The following is a 20799-nucleotide window of genomic DNA, read 5'->3' as shown; positions in this document are numbered from 1 at the left end:
AGACCTTAGTTTAGTTTGGAGTTACAGTGCAGAAACAGGCCCTATGGCACCGCACCGACCAGCGATCCCCGCACATTAACATTACCCTACACACATTCTGGACACTTGTTTTTCCATTTATACCAAGCCAATTAACCTACAAACCTGCACGTCTTTGGAGTGTGGGAGGAAATAGAAGATCTCGGAGAAATCCCACGCGGTCATGGGGAGAACGTGCAAGCTCCGTACAGACAGCACCCGTGGTTGGGATCGAACCCAGGTCTCTGGCGCGGTAAGCACGGCAAGGCAACAACTCTACCGCTGTGCCATTGTGCTGCCACCTATTTTGTTTACTTTGGAAACAAGCCTTCATTCAGTGGAAGAGCCGGCTTGTATGTATATATTGCCTTTTACAATCTCTATGTTAACTGAAGCATTTTATGACCAATGAATTGCTGTCTCCATTGTGATGTAGATATTCCAGTAGTCAACCAGATCACAATAAGATATTGCAAACAGCATTGTGATGACAAGAAATAATATGCTAGAAACATAGAAACATAGACAATAGGTGCAGGAGTAGGCCATTTGGCCCTTCGAGCCTGCACCGCCTTTCAATATGATTATGGCTGATCATCCAACTCAGTATCCTGTACCTGCCTTCTCTCCATACCCCCTGATCCCTTTAGCCACAAGGGCCACATCTAACTCCCTCTTAAATATAGCCAATGACCTGGACTCAACTACCTTCTGTGGCAGAGAATTCCAGAGATTCACCACTCTCTGTGTAAAAAATGTTTTGCTCATCTCAGTCCTAAAAGATTTCCCCTTTATCCTTAAACTGTAGCCCCTTGTTCTGGACTTCCCCAATATCGGGAACAATCTTCCTGCATCTAGCCTGTCCAATCCCTTAAGAATTTTGTAAGTTTCTCTAAGATCCCCCCTCAATCTTCTAAAGGTTAAGATATAACCTTTCTTCCACATGTTAAGATATAAATATTGTTCTTCATTGGAATAGTCCTCTAGAGATCAACTGAGCAGATAGGACTTGATTCTCACAGCCTCAGGTCTCAGGAGCTTACAAGGATGAAGGAAGATCTCCTTGACACCTACCGAAAAATGAAAGGCCTAGACGGAATGGATGTGGAGAGGATTTTTCCAGTAGTGGGAGAGTCTAGGACCAGGGAGCACAGCCACAGAATAGAAGTAAGTACTGTACCGTTAGAATGGAGATGAGAAGGAAATTCTTTAATCAGAGGATAGTGAATCTGTGTAGTCCATTGCAACAGACGGCTGTGGAAGCCAATATTTTTTTTAAAGGGGTGATTAATAGATTCATGATTAGTAAGGGTGTTCAAGGTTGTGGGGAGGCCAGGAGAATGGGGTATGGAGGGAAAAAAAAGATCAACCATTGTATGGTATAATGTGCAACTCTTGCAGCCCCCTCTCCACCCGCCCCCCCCACCCTAGTTGTTGTACTAGTTTCAGTCGTCCTGTTGATTCTCATTGTCTGTAACTCGTATTCACCTAGCCCACTGCTAACAATGGCCTGTCTCCTTTACCATTCTTACTTCTTTTGCATATTGTTCATTCATTTGTCCTATATCTCTCTCAAAAAAATGTGATTATTGTGGCCTTGTCAAACGTACGGTTTAGCACTGCACGCTACGAATCCCAGTTGTGGAGACACTGGTATCGTTGTCTCGTCGTAGGACATTGATCATTACTTATTATTCTGGATTTTAATTCATGTATTGTGGGGTTTTTTAATATATAATTTATGATGCTTCATCAAGTGATCTACTAAGATGTTATATGTATTTGTTGATGTTTTTATATGCAATGTATTTTTACGTAAGGTCGTCCCTTGTGGACCTTGAGTCCGAAATAAGGTTCATTATTATTATTATATCCCCATATATATCTCCCGCTTCCCTTTCCCCTGACACTCAGTCTGTAGAAGGGTCTCGACCCCAAACGTCACCTATTCCTTTTCTCGCCGTCACTCCAGCTTTTTTTTGTCTATCGAATGAAATAAACCAGCATCTGCAGTTCCGTCATACACATTTTGAACTACAGGATCACTTGCTATTCTTGCATGTCAATACATTTCTCATGTTTATCCAACTGTATCTAATATGTCACTTGAACCCACCAACCAAAGGCCCGAAACGTCACCTATTTCCTTCGCTCCATAGATGCTGCTGCACCCGCTGAGTTTCCCCAGCAATTTTGTGTATCTTCGATATTCCAGCATCTGCAGTTCCCTTTTGAACCAAAGGTCCCAGCCTGCATATCTCATGGAGTTCTGTTGCATAATGCTGAATTATTAGCAACAAAATCCACGAATGACAACTGAGAGCCTCTGATATTTCCAGAGAATCATAACTGGTATGGTAACATATGACTGTGATACTGTTGTCATAGTGGACTGGCTTCATAATGTGTAGGAAGGAACTGCAGATGATGGTTTAAACCGAAGATCTGGAGTAACCAAAAAGCTGGAGTAACTCAGCGGGACAGGCAGCATCTCTGGAGAGAAGCAATGGGTGACGTTTCGGGTCGAGTCCCTTCATCAATCCGAAGAAGGGTCGAGACCCGAAACGTCACCTATTCCTTCTCTCCAGAGATGCTGCCTGTCCCGCTGAGTTACTCCAGCACTTTGTGCAGGGGCGGATTTACGTACAAACTTCATAGGCTTAAGCCTAGGGCCTCGAGATCTAGGGGGGCCTTTGTGTCTATCTTTGGCTTATTTATGTGGTGCATTCAAAATCTCACCAAAGCAGTTATAACATATAACATATAACATATAACAATTACAGCACGGAAACAGGCCATCTCGACCCCTCTAGTCCGTGCCGAACACATAATCTCCCCTAGTCCCATATACCTGCGCTCAGACCATAACCCTCCATTCCTTTCCCATCCATATAACTATCCAATTTTTTTTTAAATGATAAAAACGAACCTGCCTCCACCACCTTCACTGGAAGCTCATTCCACACAGCTACCACTCTCTGAGTAAAGAAGTTCCCCCTCATGTTACCCCTAAACTTCAGTCCCTTAATTCTCAAGTCATGTCCCCTTGTTTGAATCTTCCCTACTCTCAGTGGGAAAAGCTTTTCCACGTCAACTCTGTCTATCCCTCTCATCATTTTAAAAACCTCTATCAAGTCCCCCCTTAACCTTCTGCGCTCCAAAGAATAAAGCCCTAACTTGTTCAACCTTTCTCTGTAACTTAGTTGCTGAAACCCAGGCAACATTCTAGTAAATCTCCTCTGTACTCTCTCTATTTTGTTGACATCCTTCCTATAATTAGGCGACCAAAATTGTACACCATACTCCAGAATTGGCCTCACCAATGCCTTGTACAATTTTAACATTACATCCCAACTTCTATACTCAATGCTCTGATTTATAAAGGCCAGCACACCAAAAGCTTTCTTTACCACCCTATCTACATGAGATTCCACTTTCATGGAACTGTGCACAGTTATTCCCAGATCCCTCTGTTCACCTACATTCTTCAATTCCCTACCATTTACCATGTACGTCCTATTTTGATTTGTCCTGCCAAGATGTAGCACCTCACACTTATCAGCATTAAACTCCATCTGCCATCTTTCAGCCCACTCTTCCAACTGGCATAAATCTCTCTGTAGACTTTGAAACTCTTCTTCATTACCCGCAACCCCACCTATCTTAGTATCATCTGCATACTTACTAATCCAATTTACCACACCATCGTCCAGATCATTGATGTACATGACAAACAACAGTGGACCCAACACAGATCCCTGTGGCACCCCACTCGTCACTGGCCTCCAACCTGACAAACAACCATCCACCATTACTCTCTGGCATCTCCCATTCAGCCACTGTTGAATCCATCTTGCTACTCCACCATTAATACCCAACCATTGAACCTTCTTAACCATCCTTCCATGAGGAACCTTGTCAAAGGCCTTACTGAAGTCCATATACACAACATCCACTGCTTTACCCTCATCAATTTCCCGAGTAACATCTTCAAAAAATTCAAGAAGATTAGTTAAACATGACCTTCCAGGCACAAATCCATGTTGACTGTTCCTAATCAGACCCTGTTTATCCAGATGCTTATATATATTATCTCTAAGTATTCTTTCCATTAATTTGCCCACCACTGACGTCAAACTAATAGGTCTATAATTGCTAGGTTTACTCTTAGACCCCTTTTTAAACAATGGAACAACATGCGCAGTACGCCAATCCTCCGGCACTATTCCCGTTTCTAATGACATTTGAAATATTTCTGCCATAGCCCCTGCTATTTCTACACTAACTTCCCTCAATGTCCTAGGGAATATCCTGTCCGGACCTGGAGACTTATCCACTTTTATATTTCTCAAAAGTGTCAGTACTTCCTCTTCTTTGATCCTCATAGTTTCCATAGCTACTCTACTTGTTTCCCTTACCTCACATAATTCAATATCCTTCTCCTTGGTGAATACCGAAGAAAAGAAACTGTTCAATATCTCCCCCATCTCTTTTGGCTCTGCAGATAGTTGGCCACTCTGACTCTCTAATGGACCAATTTTATCCCTCGTTATCCTTTTGCTATTAATATAGCGGTAGAAACCCTTCGGATTTACTTTTACCTTACTTGCCAAAGCAACCTCATATCTTCTTTTAGCTTTTCTAATTTCTTTCTTAAGATTCTTTTTACATTCTTTATACTCCTCAAGCACCTCATTTACTCCATGCTGCCTATAACTATTGTAGATATCCCTCTTTTTCCGAACCAAGTGTCCAATTTCCCTTGAAAACCATGGCTCTTTACAATTTTTACGATTTCCTTTCAACCGAACAGGGACATAAAGATTCTGTACTCTTAAAATGTCACCTTTAAATGTACTCCATTTCTCTTCCACATCTTTCCCATAAAACAAACTGTCCCAATTTACTCCTTTTAAATCCTTTCGCATCTCCTCAAAGTTAGCCTTTCTCCAATCAAAAATCTCAACCCTAGGTCCAGTTTTGTCCCTCTCCATAATTATATTGAAACTAATGGTATTGTGATCACTGGTCCCAAACTGTTCCCCAACGCATACCTCTGCCACCTGACCCGTCTCATTTCCTAACAGGAGGTCCAGTACCGCCCCTTCTCTAGTAGGTACTTCTATGTATTGTTGCAAAAAACTATCCTGCACACATTTTACAAACTCCAACCCATCCAGCCCATTTACAGAATGTGTTTCCCAGTCTATGTGTGGAAAATTGAAATCTCCCACAATCACTACCTTGTGCTTACTACTAATATCTGCAATCTCCTTACATATTTGCTCTTCCAATTCTCGCTCCCCATTTGGCGGTCTATAATATACCCCTATGAGTGTTGCTACCCCTTTCCCATTTCTCAGTTCCACCCAAATAGCCTCCCTAGACGAGCCCTCTAATCTATCCTGCCAAAGCACTGCTGTAATATCTTCCCTGATAAGCAATGCAACACCTCCACCTCTTGCCCCTCCAATTCTATCACACCTGAAGCAACGAAATCCTGGAATATTTAGTTTCCAATCACAGCCCTCCTGCAACCATGTTTCACTGATCGCCACAACATCATACTTCCAGGTGTCAATCCAGGCTCTAAGTTCATCCACTTTTCTTACAATGCTCCTAGCATTAAAATATACACATTTAAGAAACCCACCCTCTCTTATTCTCTGATTTTTTTCTTTTTCTTCTCTCTCCCCTACATTTTGGGTCAGAGTGCTATCATTCTCTGCCCCCTGCTTCACACACTGACTGCTAGCTTTCCCAATTTGAGTCCCTCCCCCCAACCATACTAGTTTAAAGTCTCCCCAGTAGCCTTTGCAAATCTCCCCGCCAGGATATTGGTCCCCCTTGAGTTCAAGTGCAACCCGTCCTTTCTGTACAGGTCGCACCTTCCCCAAAAGAGGTCCCAATGATCCAGAAACTTGAATCCATACCCACTGCACCAGTCCCTCATCCACGCATTTATCCTCCACAGTTGGCTTCAATTCTTAAAAATTAGGAAAAAGGTCACTGCAAACTGATCACAAAGATACCACATTGCCAGCAGATTTACGAGGATGTTGCCAGGACTCGTGGGCCTGAGCTATCGGGAGGGGGGGGGTTGAGCAGACTAGGACTTGAGGGTGCTGGTTCGAAGGGCCGAATGGCCTACTCCTGCATCTATTGTCTATTGTTAATTAGCCCACTAATGTGTACATTGCCCCACTAATGTGTCGAGAGTGGATAACTAAGTGGGGGCATCAGAGAACTGGGGTAAACGGGTGATCGACGGGCAGTGCAGATTCAATGCAGATTTCCGTGCTGTATCTTTCAATTCAATTAAAAAGTGATGATTGTGGACAAGAGTGGGTGAAGGGTATTTCGCTTAATTGTTGATTATTCAGGTCTTGAACCATAATGTTGAGATTTGGTAGAAGATTCCATCAATAGACATGACGCATCATCGATTCCAATCCACTCTCCGATGTGAAACGTACGCATTTATAAATATTTTATGTAAAGCTTTCACTCTGATTAATACCCTTATTTTTCATAAATTACGTTCCTTCGTCAGATGAAGCCTTGTCGTTCGTAATCTCATTCTGATACCACCCAGCAAGAATAACAAAAGGCCTGGATAGAGTGGATTTGGAGAGGATATTTCCACTAGTGGGAGAGTCTAGGACCAGAGGGCACAGACCAGAATAAAAGGACGTACAGTACCTTTAAAATGGAGATGAGGAAGAATTTCTTTAAGTCAAAGGGTGGTGAATCTGTGGAATTCATTGCCATATACGGCTGTGGAGGACAAGTCAATGGATATTTTCAAAGCAGAGTTTGCGAGATTCTTGATTAGGGGTCAAAATTTGCGGGAAAAGGCAGGGGAACAACTTTAGAGATACAGCACGGAAACAGGCCCTTCAGCCCACCTTGTCTGTGCCGGTCAGCACTTGTGTCTGATGGTGTTGGTGCCGTACATTGACACTATCCTACACAATTTTATCATTTTAGGCAAGGCAAGGCAAGGCAACTTTATTTATATAGCACATTTCATACACGAGGCAGACTCAAAGTGCTTCACATAAAAACATGTCATACAATAAATGAAATAATAAAATGAAATAAAATAGAAGAACTAAAAAGAAAAGAAAAACAAAATTAAAAATGCATTATAAAAAGTGCAAAAGTTAAAAGTGCAATGTAGTTAAGATTTAGCTGAAAGCTAAAGTAAACATAAAAGTTTTCAGTCTTGTTTTAAAAGTGGTCAAAGTTGAGGCAAGTCTTAAATCTTCAGGAAGTTTATTCCAGCTATTTGTTGCATAGTAACTAAATCCTGCTTTCCCATGTTTTGTATTTACTCTGGGAATCACTAGCAGATTGGTTTCAGAAGATCTTAGCGGTCTAGAAGGCTTATATAGTGGAAGCATGTCAGTGATATACTTTGGCCCTAAACCATTTTAGCAAAACCACTTAACCTACAAGCCTGAAGATAGACAAAAATGCTCGAGAAATTCAGCATCAGTGTGAGGCAGCATCTATGGATCGAAGGAATAGGTGACGTTTCAGTTCTAGTCCCTTCTTTAGTCTGAAGAAGGGTCACGAACCGATACGTCACCTATTCCTTCGCTCCATGGATGCTGTTGCACCCGCTGAGTTTCTCCAGCACTTTGGTCTACCTTCGATTTTCCAGCACCTGCAGTTCCTTCTTAAACACAGAAAAGTACAGCGCAGGTACAGGCCCTTCAGCCCATGATGATTGTAAATTGTCCCTAGTGTGTAGGATGGTGCTAGTGTATGGGGATCGCTTGCTGGACATGGTGGGCTGAACCAACTTGCGCAGTCTGGTTGTCATGGGCAGGATGGGCCGAAGGGCCTCTGTGCTGCATCTCCAAAGTAAACCAAGCAGTTTTAAAGCATAAAAGCAGAGGAATAAGAAGCCACTAACAGGAATGTATAGCAATAAGTAGAGTATCCCTTGTAGGTACACAAAATTGCTGGGGAAACTCAGCGGGTGCAGCAGCATCTATGGAGTTTCCCCAGCAATTTTGTGTACCTTCGATATTCCAGCATCTGCAGTTCCTTTTTGAACATGAGTATCCCTTGTAGCCAGGGTCCGGAGGGCAAGGAGCACCGCCACTCCACCTGGGGTCCACAATGGGAGGAGTGGCTCTGCTGCCAGTGACCGAAGGACTGGTGATGGGATCTAGGGAGTAGGCAGGGCTGAAGATGGCCTGGTTGGGTTGCTCCTAGTCCTGGCCTAGCTGGCCATCCACGAGTCACGGCACCAGGCGGAAGAGGGCTTTGCCCGAGCCAGATGCTTGCCCCTTTACCGAGGTTGTATATTAGTTATAAGAATATTTGTAAAATAGTTCTTTGATGATTTCGTAACGTCACCACGGTTTTGTTTTTTTTTGGTTTTTGTATCGTGTTGAAATTAAATAAATTATATTTTGATTTTAAAAAAAGAACAGGAATAAATAGGTAAGTTCTTTCCGAGACTTTGAAATAAATTGCGCGCCACTGGAATGAGATTAGTTCAAGATGATTTCTGGATGAGAAGGTTTTTGCAGTCAAGACAGACTTGAAGCTTGGAAGATGCTGGAGTCTGGCAGAATCACTCAAGCAGATGGAGCTTCCCAGCAGATGGCTAACATAATGACTGGACCTTTGGCCAAGCACAGCCTCCGACTGTGACAGAGGACCACGTCAGCGGAAATGTGGATGAACACGGAGGAAAATGATTTAAATTAAACCACCAGCCAAAGCTGCCGTTAGCGCAAGGACTCCAATGTCGTAGAATCATAGAGCATGGAAACAGGCCCTTCGGCCCAACTTGCCCATGCCGACCAAAATGCCCGTCTACACTGTATGTAGGAAGGAAGTGCAGATGCTGGTTTATACCAAAGAAAGACACAATGGGCGACATTCCTTCTCTCCAGTGATGCTGCCTGTCCCCCCGCTGAGTTACTCCAGCATTTTGTGTCTATCTTCGGGTTGCCCATCTACATGAATACCTTCTGTCTGCATTTGGCCCATATCCCTGTAAACCTATCCATGTACCTGTCCAAATGTTTTTTTATCATTATGATAGTACCTGCCTCAAGTACCCCCTCTGGCAGCTCGTTCCTTATACCTACCATGGTTTGTGTAAAAAGAAGTTGCACCCCCCCCCCCAGGTTCCTATTAAATCTTTCCCCCTTCGCCTTAAACTTATGTCCTCGGGTTCTTGATTCCCCTAAGCTGTGCATTTACCCGATCCATTCCTCATGATCTTATACACCTCAATAAGGTTGTATATCCTCATCCTCCTGTGCTCCAAGGAATAGAGCCCTAGCCTGCTCAACCTCTCCCTATCACACGGGCACTCAAGTCCTGGCAGCATCCTCGTAAATCTTCTCTCCACTCTTTCCAGCTAAATGGCATCCTTCCTGTGGCAAAGTGGCCAAAATTGAACGAAATACTCCAAATGTGGCCACACCAACCAGCTGTAAGATAACATCCCAACTTCTATACTCAATAGCCTGACTGATGAAGGCCAATGTACCAAAAGCCTTCCGTATCAGCCTATCTACCTGTGGCGCCACATTCAGGGAGCTATGTATCTGTACACCTTGAGGCCTCTGCTCTACAACACTCCCCGGGGCCCTGCCACATTGTGAAGGTCTTTAACAGGTTTGACTTCCCAAAATGAGACATCTTGCATTTATCTGCAATAAATGTCATTGGCTCCATTCCTCAGCGCACCAGCCCAGCTGATCAAGATCCTGCTAAGATATCTGATCACCATCTTTGCTATTCACAATATCACCTACTCCCCAGGGCCTGGTCTGACCTGGTTTTGACTTCCGAAGATGGAATGGAATGAAAATAATGAAAGTGCTGGAAACACTCAGCTGATCAGGCCGCATCTGTGGAAAGGAAACAAGGTTATGGTTCCAGGACTAAGATGGACACAAAAAAAAAAAACTGTAGTAGCTCAGCAGGTTAGGCACCATATCTGGAGAAAATGTATAGGTGATGTTTCGTGTTGAGAACATTCCAAGACGTCACCTATTCCTTTTCTCCCAAGTTGCTGCCTGGCCCGGGTGAGTTACTCCAGCCTTTTTGTATCCATCTTCGATCTAAACCAACACCTGCAGTTCCTTCCCACACATATGGTTTCGGGCCTGTTATCTTTCATCAGAAGAGTCACTGTGATTTTCCTTGAGCTAAGAATATTGAACGGAGGTCGACAAAAGTGCTGGAGAAACTCAGCGGGTGCAGCAGCATCTATGGAGCGAAGGAAATAGGCAACGTTTCGGGCCGAAACCCTTCTTCAGACTGATGAACGGAGGTCTCTGCTTCTCTCTCCGCAGATAAATCTTTGCATAAATTGAAGAGAAAATCAGAAAAACACATTTTTTTTTAAAGAGTGCTCAGGAAATTTGATTATTTAAAACATTGAGCAAGCTGTGAATTAATATTGTGGAGGTGGTAAAATGCTTGGAGTCGTTTAAGAACAATGATTGCTGAATTGAGAGATCTCTGGGGTCTATACAGATGGTTAATTAAAATGGACTAAATGCCCTTCCCCATCCACAAACACCTAATTGCATGACTATCAATAATTTGTGTTATTACCAGGATTATATATTAAAATCGAGGCAACAACCTTTCTTTACAATACTCTACAGTGCAAACACTCACAAATTAACACTTTGACAACAGGAAGCAATTCCTACTGCAATTAAGATATGAATGCAACAAATAATGTTACTGTGCCAGCTAATTTTGCCCAAGGGCCCCGGGAAAAAAATGTTCAGTTTTGCATCCTGTTATTCTCCTCACCAAGAGGAAAATAAATCTAACTGCAGCTATCCAATGAAGGTCTTTGAATCACAATGGTGTGCCCAGCCAAGTATCAGAGAATATCATCTGCTCAATTAGACTTTAGAGATACAGTACAGAAATGGGCCCTTCAGCCCACCGGGTCCGTGTTGTCCAGCGATCCCCACACATTAACACTATCTTACACCCACTAGGGGCAATGTTTACATTTACCAAGCCAATTAACCTAAAAACCTGTACGTCTTTGGAGTGTGGGAGGAAACCGATCTTGGGGAAACCCCACGCAGATCACGGGGAGAACGTTCAACTCCATGTAGACAGCACCCGTAGTCAGGATTGGACCCGGGTCTCCGGTGCTGCATTCGCTGTAAGGCAGCAACTCAACCGCTGCGCCATCGTGATCGCCCAGATAGCCCCCCGTTGTCAAGATCGAACCTGGGTATCTGCCGCTGGAAGGCAGCAACTATACCGCTGTGCCATCGTGATCGCCCAGATAGCCCCCCGTTGTCAAGATCGAACCTGGGTATCTGCCGCTGGAAGGCAGCAACTCTATCACTGCGCCATCGTGACCGCCCAGATAGCCCCCCGTTGTCAAGATCGAACCTGGGTATCTGCCGCTGGAAGGCAGCAACTATACCGCTGCGCCAAATCGATGTTGACTAAAAATCTGCTTTTGTCATTTTAAAAAAGGAATTTGGAAATCTCGATGGAATTCATAAATAACCAAACACTACACGGTGCAGACCAACACCAACCCCGTCCAGCCAGACCACGGGATCCAACACTTGTTTTATGCACTGCCCAGTTGTATTTATCTATGCATCAATATCAGGGAGGATCTCGAACCACTGGTCTTTGATTTCCAAGATGGCTCCCAACCAGGTGACTATTTGTGTGTTAGTCACAGAAGTGCATCTGCAATCGCCCTTTACAATGGCTGTAATCTTAAATCTCTACTCCGACAACATCATAGGTTACCCTTGGACCACATCGTTAAACTTGGTATCATGTTCGGCATGGACATTATGGGCCAAAGGGCCCGACCTAGTGCTGTGCTGTTCGATGTTCTATAAGGATTCTTTTCCTGCAAACTTACTGCGAGCCAATTTTCTCCACAAGTCAAACATATCCTATTTATATAGCTGCCCCTATTGTGTCTCGCTACATACACTTGCTCCAATTCTTTCATTTCATTGCATTAAAAACTCTAATACTGGGCATATCACTCATAACAACTAGAGTGTGGACTGGACATTGAAAATGGCACCAAGACATGACGCCACTTGCACGAGTTGCTCAGTTGCCTATTTCTACACTTGCTAATCGAGGGTGTGCTCAGGTATGGGAACACCGTACAGGACTGTATGCGAGAAAATAACTTCACTGCCTTTGTACATGTGATGTAGCCCAAGGCTAGACTATGTAGGGGTTGCTGGTGTAACCCTAAATGCCCCAGAACTGAGGGGGCTTTTAAGAGTCAACCACATTGATGGGTCTGGACTCACACGTGGGCCAAAGCAGAGAAGGAAGGCAGAGGTGAAAGTCATCAGTCGACTAGGGTGGTCACTCACGGTGGCGCAGCGGTAGAGTTGCTGCCTTACAGCGAATGCAGCACCGGAGACCCCGGTTCGATCCAGACTACGGGTGCTGTCTGCACGGAGTTTGCACGTTCTCCCCGTGACCTGCGTGGGTTTTCTCCGAGATCTTTGGTTTCCTCCCACACTGCAAAGACGTGCAGGTTTGCAGGTTAATTGGCTTGGTGGTAAATGTAAAAATTGGCCCGAGTGGGTGTTAATGTGCAGGGGATCGCTGGTCGGCACGGACCCGGTGGGCCGAAGGGCCTGCTTCCGCGCTGTAACCCTGAAACTAAAAAAGTTGGGTTTTATGCCAACCCAGGAAGTTCACAGTTGCCATTCCTGACACTAACATTCTCTTAAAGCTCAAGATTTACTGAATTACTTGAAGTTTCTCAGCTTCCACCATGTTATCACAGGTTCTGGGTCAATAGTGTGGGTTTATCCTGTAGACTCCGCACATCCCTGTGCACCCGAGATACATTAGAATCCAAAAACCCTACAAGAATTACATAGCAGCCAGTCAACTTGAAAAAGTGAACCGGTTAAATACGTTTAATTCTTGGCTCTGGTTCCATTCATTTAAAAAAATTGCAACTAAATTTCCAGTCATTTCACTTCTGCAAAGGCACATTGTGTTTATTACGACAATGACCTGAATGAAGAAGAGTTGTTCTTACCAGAATGGAGCCACGAGGAACTGCAGATGGTGGTTTATATAAAAAAAATGTACAAAGTGCTGGAGTAACTCAGTGGGTCAAGCAGCAACTGTGGAGAGCAGGGATAGATGACATTTCGGATCAGGACCCTTCTTCAGACCACTGACTTCTGAGTCTGAAGATTGGTCCTGAGCTCAAACGTCACCTATCCATGTTCTCCAGAGATGCTGCCTGATCCACTGATCATCACTCTGTTATCCACCCATTAACCAATCCCCTCCCAAATCATGCCAGCATATTATCCCCCATATTCCACGTTTCTTCAATAACCCCTTGACAAAGGTCTTCTGAACATAAGATATTTCACTTGTGGTATCAGGGATGACACCAGGTTCAGCAATGAACACACCAACACACACAGTGGGGCGAACTCAAGTGATATGTTCTACTTACAGTAACAGGGAAGTTTGGGCAGCTCTGTTTTGGGCTTGAAGATGCAGCACTGGCAGTCTGTCTTTTCCACACAGTTCAGTCTTTGGGCACAGTCCCGCATCGTCTGTAAGAGGTTCCAGCAGTCTCGGGCCTGCCCAAACCAGTCTCAGGTCTCAGTGGAGGCACTGGCTGTCCCCAACAGCTCAGTCTTGACCACTCAGTGGCACTGGTAGTCTCATGTCTGTCCCAGTCGCTCAGTCTTCCTCCAACGTGTGACAGGGGAGAGGGGGGGGGAGTGAGAGAGGGGGGGGGGAGTGAGAAGAGGTGGGGGAGTGAGAGAGGGGGGGAGGGAGGAGAGAGGGGGGGAGTGAGAGAGGGGAGGGGAGTGAGAGGGGGGGGGAGGGAGGAGGAGAGGGGGGGGAGGAGAGGAGGGGGGGAGAGAGGGGGGAGGAGAGAGGGGGGAGGAGAGAGGGGGGAGGAGAGAGAGGGGGGGAGGAGAGAGGGCGGGAGGAGAGAGGGAGGGAGGAGAGAGGGGGGAGAAGGGGGGGGAGGAGAGAGGGGGGGGAGGAGAGAGGGGGGGAGGATGAGAGGGGGGGAGGAGAGAGGGGGGAGGAGAGAGGGGGGGAGGAGAGAGGGCGGGAGGAGAGAGGGGGGAGAAGAGGGGGGGAGAGAGAGGGGGGAGGAGAGAGGGGGGGAGGAGAGAGGGGGGGAGGAGAGAGGGGGGGAGGAGAGAGGGGGGGAGGAGAGAGGGGGGAGGATGAGAGGGGGGAGAAGAGGGGGAGAGGGGGGGAGAGAGAGGGGGGAGGAGGAGAGAGGGGGAGGAGAGAGGGGGGAGGAGAGAGGGGGAGGAGAGAGGGGGAGGAGAGAGGGGGGGGAGAGAGGGGGAGGAGAGAGGGGGAGGGGAGAGGGGGGGGTGAGAGGGGGGGGAGAGAGGGGGGGGAGAGAGGGGGGGGAGAGGGGGGGGGGAGAGGGGGGGGAGAGAGGGGGGAGAGGGGGGGAGAGAGGGGGGGGAGAGAGGGGGGGGGAGAGGGGGGGGGGGTGAGACTAGTAGATGGGGCATCTTGGTTAGCATGGGCAAGTTGGGCTGAAGGGCCTGTTTCCATGCTGTATGACTATGGCTTAGCGACTCAAGATGATAGTTTGCTGTCTTCCCTCTTTTCTTAAATAGAGGGATTTAATTTAGTTTAGTTTAGTAATGCAGCATTGAAACAGGCCCTTCGGCCCACCATGTCCGTGCTGACTAGCGATCCCCATACACAAGCACTATCCTACACACTTGGGACGATTTACGATTTTTTTGACCAAAGCCAATTAATTAACAAACCTGTGTAGGAACGAACTGCAGATGCTGGGTTAAATCGAAGTTAGACACAAAATGCTGGAGTAACTCAGCGGGACAGGCAGCATCTCTGGAGAGAAGATCTTTGTTCCCCTCTCCAGAGATATGCCGCCTGTCCCGCTGAGTTGCTCCAGCATTTTGTGTCTACGTCCAATTAACAAACCTGTACGTCTTTGGAGAGTGGGAGGAGACCGGAGCACCCGGAGAAAAGGCAGGCGGTCACGTTGGAGAACGTACAAACTCCGTACAGACAGCGCCCGTAGTCAAGATCCAACCCGGGTCTCTGGCGCTATGAGGCAGCAACTCTACCGCTGCGCCACCGTGCTGCCCGTTGTGGGATTTGTGGGAGGCCTTCATGAACCTTTGGAATCTTTGGCATCCATTTTCTCCATCGCCACCTCATTAAAAACCTTGCGATGCAACTCATCACCTCCTTTCAATTCCTTACATTTCCCCAGCGCTACTTTTTTCACTGATGTTACTGTCTTTACGTTTAACTCCAGCCCAGGTTTCCCTCACTTTAACTCTGTGAAAGCCAACACAAAATAAATTCTCCGCCATTTCCTTATTTCCCAATATAATTTTTCTTCTCTCAGCCCATTATGCATTGCTAAACTTTTCACTTTAATCTGTAGAGGTTTTTACTCTCTGACTTTATTTTTCTCGCGAGGCTGTCCCAATATTCCACTTTCACTTTTCTTTTTCATTTGCTTGGTTTTTATTCTTGGTAAATTCTTCATTCTTTTCCGGAATTATTTTTCTTGCCAACGTTACTTTACGAGCGTCCTTTGATCATTCTTCAAACCTCACTGCCTGATCCCTGCGGGCTTTTTTGAAAGAGATGGATATCAGAGTCAACTCAATTCATAACCTTTCAAAGGGCTGATAAGATTCAACTGTCTCCCCCATCAAAGCATCTTTGTTGTGCTAAAGGTTGGATATCAAACATCTCTGCACCGGAAGCTCATGGTGTTCACGAGGACGATGATACAACCTGAAGGGGAAGTCAAGTCAAGTCACTTTTATTGCTATAGCACATTTAAAAAACAACTCTCGTTGACCAAAGTGCTTTACATTGGTGGAGGTAATAATAATAATAATAATGGATGGGATTTATATAGCGCCTTTCTAATACTCAAGGCTCTTTACATCGCATTATTCATTCACTCCTCAGTCACACTCGGTGGTGGTAAGCTACTTCTGTAGCCACAGCTGCCCTGGGGCAGACTGACGGAAGCGTGGCTGCCATTCTGCGCCTACAGCCCCTCCGACCACCACCAATCACTCACACACATTCACACACAGGCAAAGGTGGGTGAAGTGTCTTGCCCAAGGACACAACGACAGTATGCACTCCAAGCGGGATTCGAACCGGCCACCTTCCGGTCGCCAGCCGAACACTTAGCCCATTGTGCCATCTGTCGTCCCAACGTCAGGTACTAACGTTATACAACAGTGGTTCATAGATTAAGTACATAGATAAATACATACATATAGCCCTCGCTCAGTGGACGTCAAGAAATGCTTGAGAGTAAAGATGAGGTTTAAGTCTCGACTTAAAAGAGTCGATGGAGATGGCAGTTCTGATGGGAAGAGGGATGTTGTTCCACAGTCTAGGAGCTGCAACCGCAAAAGGTGCGGTCGCCCCTGAGCTTATGCCTGGACTGCAGGATGGTCAGTAACCCCCAAGTCGGCCGATCTGAGGGACCTGGAGGTGGTGTGGTGGGTAAGCAGACTTTTGATGTAGGTGGGGGAAAACCCGTTAAGGGTTTTGTAAACATAAAGAAGGATTTTTAAATTTATTCGGAACCGCACAGGGAGCCAGTGGAGGCCTTGGAATCCTTACCCCATTACTCAAACCTCACATCAAAAACCTTGGCGTGATATTTGACTCAGTGTTGAAATTTGACAAACAAGTCAAAGTGGAGAGAGTCCAGAATCGGGGTGATGTGGTCCCTTTTTCGGGTGCCCGTCAGGAGTCTCGCTACGGCGTTTTGGACCAGTTGCAGATGGGACAGGGAAGATTGGCTGATGCCAGTATAAAGGGAGTTTCAGTAATCGAGGCGGGAGGAGATAAACGTGAGGATGATGTTTTCGAGGTCGTCAAACTGGAGGAATTGTTTTATTTTACCCATCGTCCGAAGCTGGAAGATCATCCTCACATTTATCTCCTCCCGCCTCAATTACTGAAACTCGTTTACAAAACCCATTAAGGGCTTTGTAAGCAAAAAGAAGGATCTTGAAATTTATTCGGAGCCAGTGGAGGCCTTGGAATCCTTACCCCATTACTCAAACCTCACATCAAAAACCTTGGCATGATATTTGACTCAGTGTTGAAATTTGACAAACAAGTCAATGCCGTGGTAAAAGCTTTAGTTTATTATCATCACCTGTACCGAGACACAGTGAAAAGCTCATTTGTTTCATGCTATCCAGGCAGCGAAAAGACTATCCAATGTTTACCATCAAGCCGTCCACAGGGTACAGATACAGGATAAAGTGTATAACGTTTAGTGCAAGATAAAGTCCAGTATAGTCTGATTGAAGATAGTCCGAGGGCCTCCAATGAGATATATTACCATGTGATGAGTTCTTTACCATGGTTTAGCAAAATCATGGGGTGGGAGATTGCAACCTTCACGTGGTCCGCCCTGTTTCGACGAATGCAATCAACCCGGCGTGCACAATCAAATAAGATCAATTAGGACAAGTTGTCCGACAACTTTAGGCTGTGCATGCCGTTCCCAAGAAGAAGAAGCAAGAACCTTTAGCAATTTACAAGAAGCCTCAAACAGAGCTGTCAGCATTCTGAGTGATCACCAGAGTGAGGCAGCAGCACCACCCGCTGCACCGCTGTCCTGCTCTTTTGTGCCTCCTCAGCGGGAGGACGGTCAGTTTCGTTTATTGCCACGTGTGCCGCGGTACGGCGAAAAGCTTTTGTCGAAGGACGAGGGTCGAGTCCGCGCCGACCAGCGAACACTATCAAACGCACCAGGGGACAACTTACAATTAAAATAAAAAAAACTAAAGCCAATTAATCTACAAACCCGTACGTGGTTGTGGAGTGTGGGAGGAAACCGGAGCACCCAGGGAAAACCCACGCCGGTCACGGGGAAAACGGACAAACTTTGTACGGGCAGGCGGGAATGAACCCGGGTGAGGCAGCAGCTCTACCCGCTGCTCCACCGTGCCGCCCACTGTGCTCGCCATATGGCGGGATGCAAGGCAGCAATGGTGGAGGTCTGGCAGCTGCTTTCTGACGATCCATGATGGTCTCCAGGGAATAGGTCCTTTTGTGGAAGGGACAAAGTTTAAAGGTCTCAATTAATGTTCCTCCGGTGCCCCTTGTAAAATGAATGAATCCTTTGTAATACTAACCGGGATAAGCGAACAAACTTTAATAATAAATACAGTAGTGTATGAAAGTCTTGAGAAGTTTGTTAGTTTACAACAGCAATCATTACACCTTCAGCCCCGAGGCCTGTTCTGTTTGTAGATCGACCCGAATTGAATTTTGGGTTATAAATGATAATGTTACCAACTAATGGTCCGTTGATAATTAAACCGCTCTCTACTGTTCGAGCCTCATTCACCTGGAAACTAGTTGTTGTGTGGCAAGACAACAGATACTCTAAAGATATAGTTACAAGGAATATTTAATTCGAAAGAGCTGAATAAAACCAAACACGACACTAAAGAACTACATCAAACAATGGTGGACACTGGAGTTGATGTTGGATTATATTGTCATGTGGTCTATTGCAAACAGACTCGTTGCCTCTTATTAAAGGCGGCACGGTGGCGCAGCGGCAGAGTTGCTGCCCCACGGCGCCAGAGTCCCAGGTTCGATCCCGACCGCGGCTGCTGTCTGTATGGAGTTTGTACGTTCTCACTGTGACCACGTGGGTGCTCTCCAGGTGCTCCAGCTTCCTCCCACACTCCAACGACATTCAGGTTTGTAGGTCGGGCAGCATCTCTGGACCCTTCCTCAGCCTTCCAAAGTTGACCACATGAAGCTAAGCAGAGACAATAGACAATAGACAATAGGTGCAGGAGGAGGCCATTTGCCCCTTCGAGCCAGCACCGCCATTCAATGTGATCATGGCTGATCATCCCCAATCAGTAGCCCGTTCCTGCCTTCTCCCCATATCCCCTGACTCCGCTATTTTTAAGAGCCCTATCTAGCTCTCTCTTGAAACCATCCAGAGAACCTGCCTCCACCGCCCTCTGAGGCAGAGAATTCCACAGACTCACCACTCTCTGTGAGAAAAGTGTTTCCTCGTCTCCGTTCTAAATGGCTTACTCATGATTCTTAAACTGTGGCCCCTGATTCTGGACTCCCCCAACATCGGGAACAGAGACAATCGGCCTGTGATCATTAGGGGAAGTTTGACAAAGTGCATCGGAAATCTACCCGAACAATTCGAAGTGTAGCCAGTAGGCAAACAACGTGTGATCTACACAGCGTTTTCAATAATAGACGTTCGGATTGGGCCGGTCAGGAGGCTGAACCGGAGTAATGGCTCCAAGATCGACTACAGGAGGCGCCCCCAGGACACAAAGATGGCCAGGCGGGGAGAAGAGAGGGATGTGGGTCCACGGGAATCGCTCCGGTACATGGAGCGCGCGTGCCGACTGGATGTTGGTCTCTGAATAATGACGCCAAAAGTGGCGGCGCCCCCAAGTGTAATAAACGCAACAAGAACTTCACTGTGCAGTTGCGTACGTGTCAAATAAAGGACCATTGAACCATTGAGATTTATCTTTGAATAAGAAGTGCTTACGACTGAATTAGGAACGGTGGCGCAGCGGTAGAGTTGCTGCCTTACAGCGAATGCAGTGCGGGAGACCCAGGTTCGATCCTAACTACCGGTGCTGTCTGTACGGAGTTTGTACGTTCTCCCCGTGACCTGCGTGGGGGTTTGTTCCGAGATCTTCGGTTCCCTCCCACACTCCAAAGACGTACATGTATGTAGGTTAATTGGCTCGATAAATGTTAAAATTGTCCCTAGTGAGTATAGGATGGTGTTAATGTGCGGGGATCGCTGGTCAGCGCGGACCCGGTGGGCCGAAAGGGCCTCTTTCCGCGCTGTATATCTAAACTAAAACTAAAAGGAGCAGGGAGAGTCAGTGTAGGAAAAGCCTATCAGAAGATGGCAGGTCAACTATCAATTTACTTCTGGCCTAGCAGTTTACATTCTCCCCCTACCTCAGAATTTAATCCCTTCAGTACAAATGTTGGATGACATAGAAACATAGAAACATAGAAAATAGGTGCAGGAGGAGCCCATTCGGCCCTTCGAGCCTGCACCGCCATTCAATATGATCATGGCTGATCATCCAACTCAGTATCCTGTACCTATCTTCTCTACATACCCCCTGATCCCTTTAGCCACAAGGGCCACATCTAACTCCCTCTTAAATATAGCCCATGAACTGGCCTCAACTACCTTCTGTGGCAGAGAATTCCAGAGATTCACCACTCTCTGTGTGAAAAATGTTTTCCTCATCTCGGTCCTAAAAGATTTCCCCCTTATCCTTAAACTGTGACCCCTTGTTCTGGACTTCCCCAACATCGGGAACAATCTTCCTGCATCTAGCCTGTCCAACCCTTTAACTACTGCCTTATCTTCAAAGGTTCTAGTGTACGTATATCACTGGGAACAAAGCATCCCAGAAGAATTTTCATAAAAATACCCTTTCATGCATTAGCCTCCACGAGAGCTGTTAGATACCTCATAAAAATTGCAGGGAGAAATCATATTTTACGAGAACATACAAAAAGCTGTGAAAGGCATGAGCCACACAGCAAAATATCACTTGTAATCTGCACTTATCGCTAGTTAAACTGTCCCTGGCAGGGGGAGCTGCAATTCATCATTTGACACCCAAGGCGTTTAACTTGCATTCACCGCCTATGGTGTTTCACAGTAAACCAGCATTTCTCATGTGCGTATATTAAGAACATAAA

Source organism: Amblyraja radiata, chromosome 19 (genome assembly GCF_010909765.2).
Source record: "Amblyraja radiata isolate CabotCenter1 chromosome 19, sAmbRad1.1.pri, whole genome shotgun sequence".
NCBI classification, from domain to species: Eukaryota; Metazoa; Chordata; class Chondrichthyes; order Rajiformes; family Rajidae; genus Amblyraja; species Amblyraja radiata.
Note: the sequence above shows the minus strand (reverse complement) of the source record.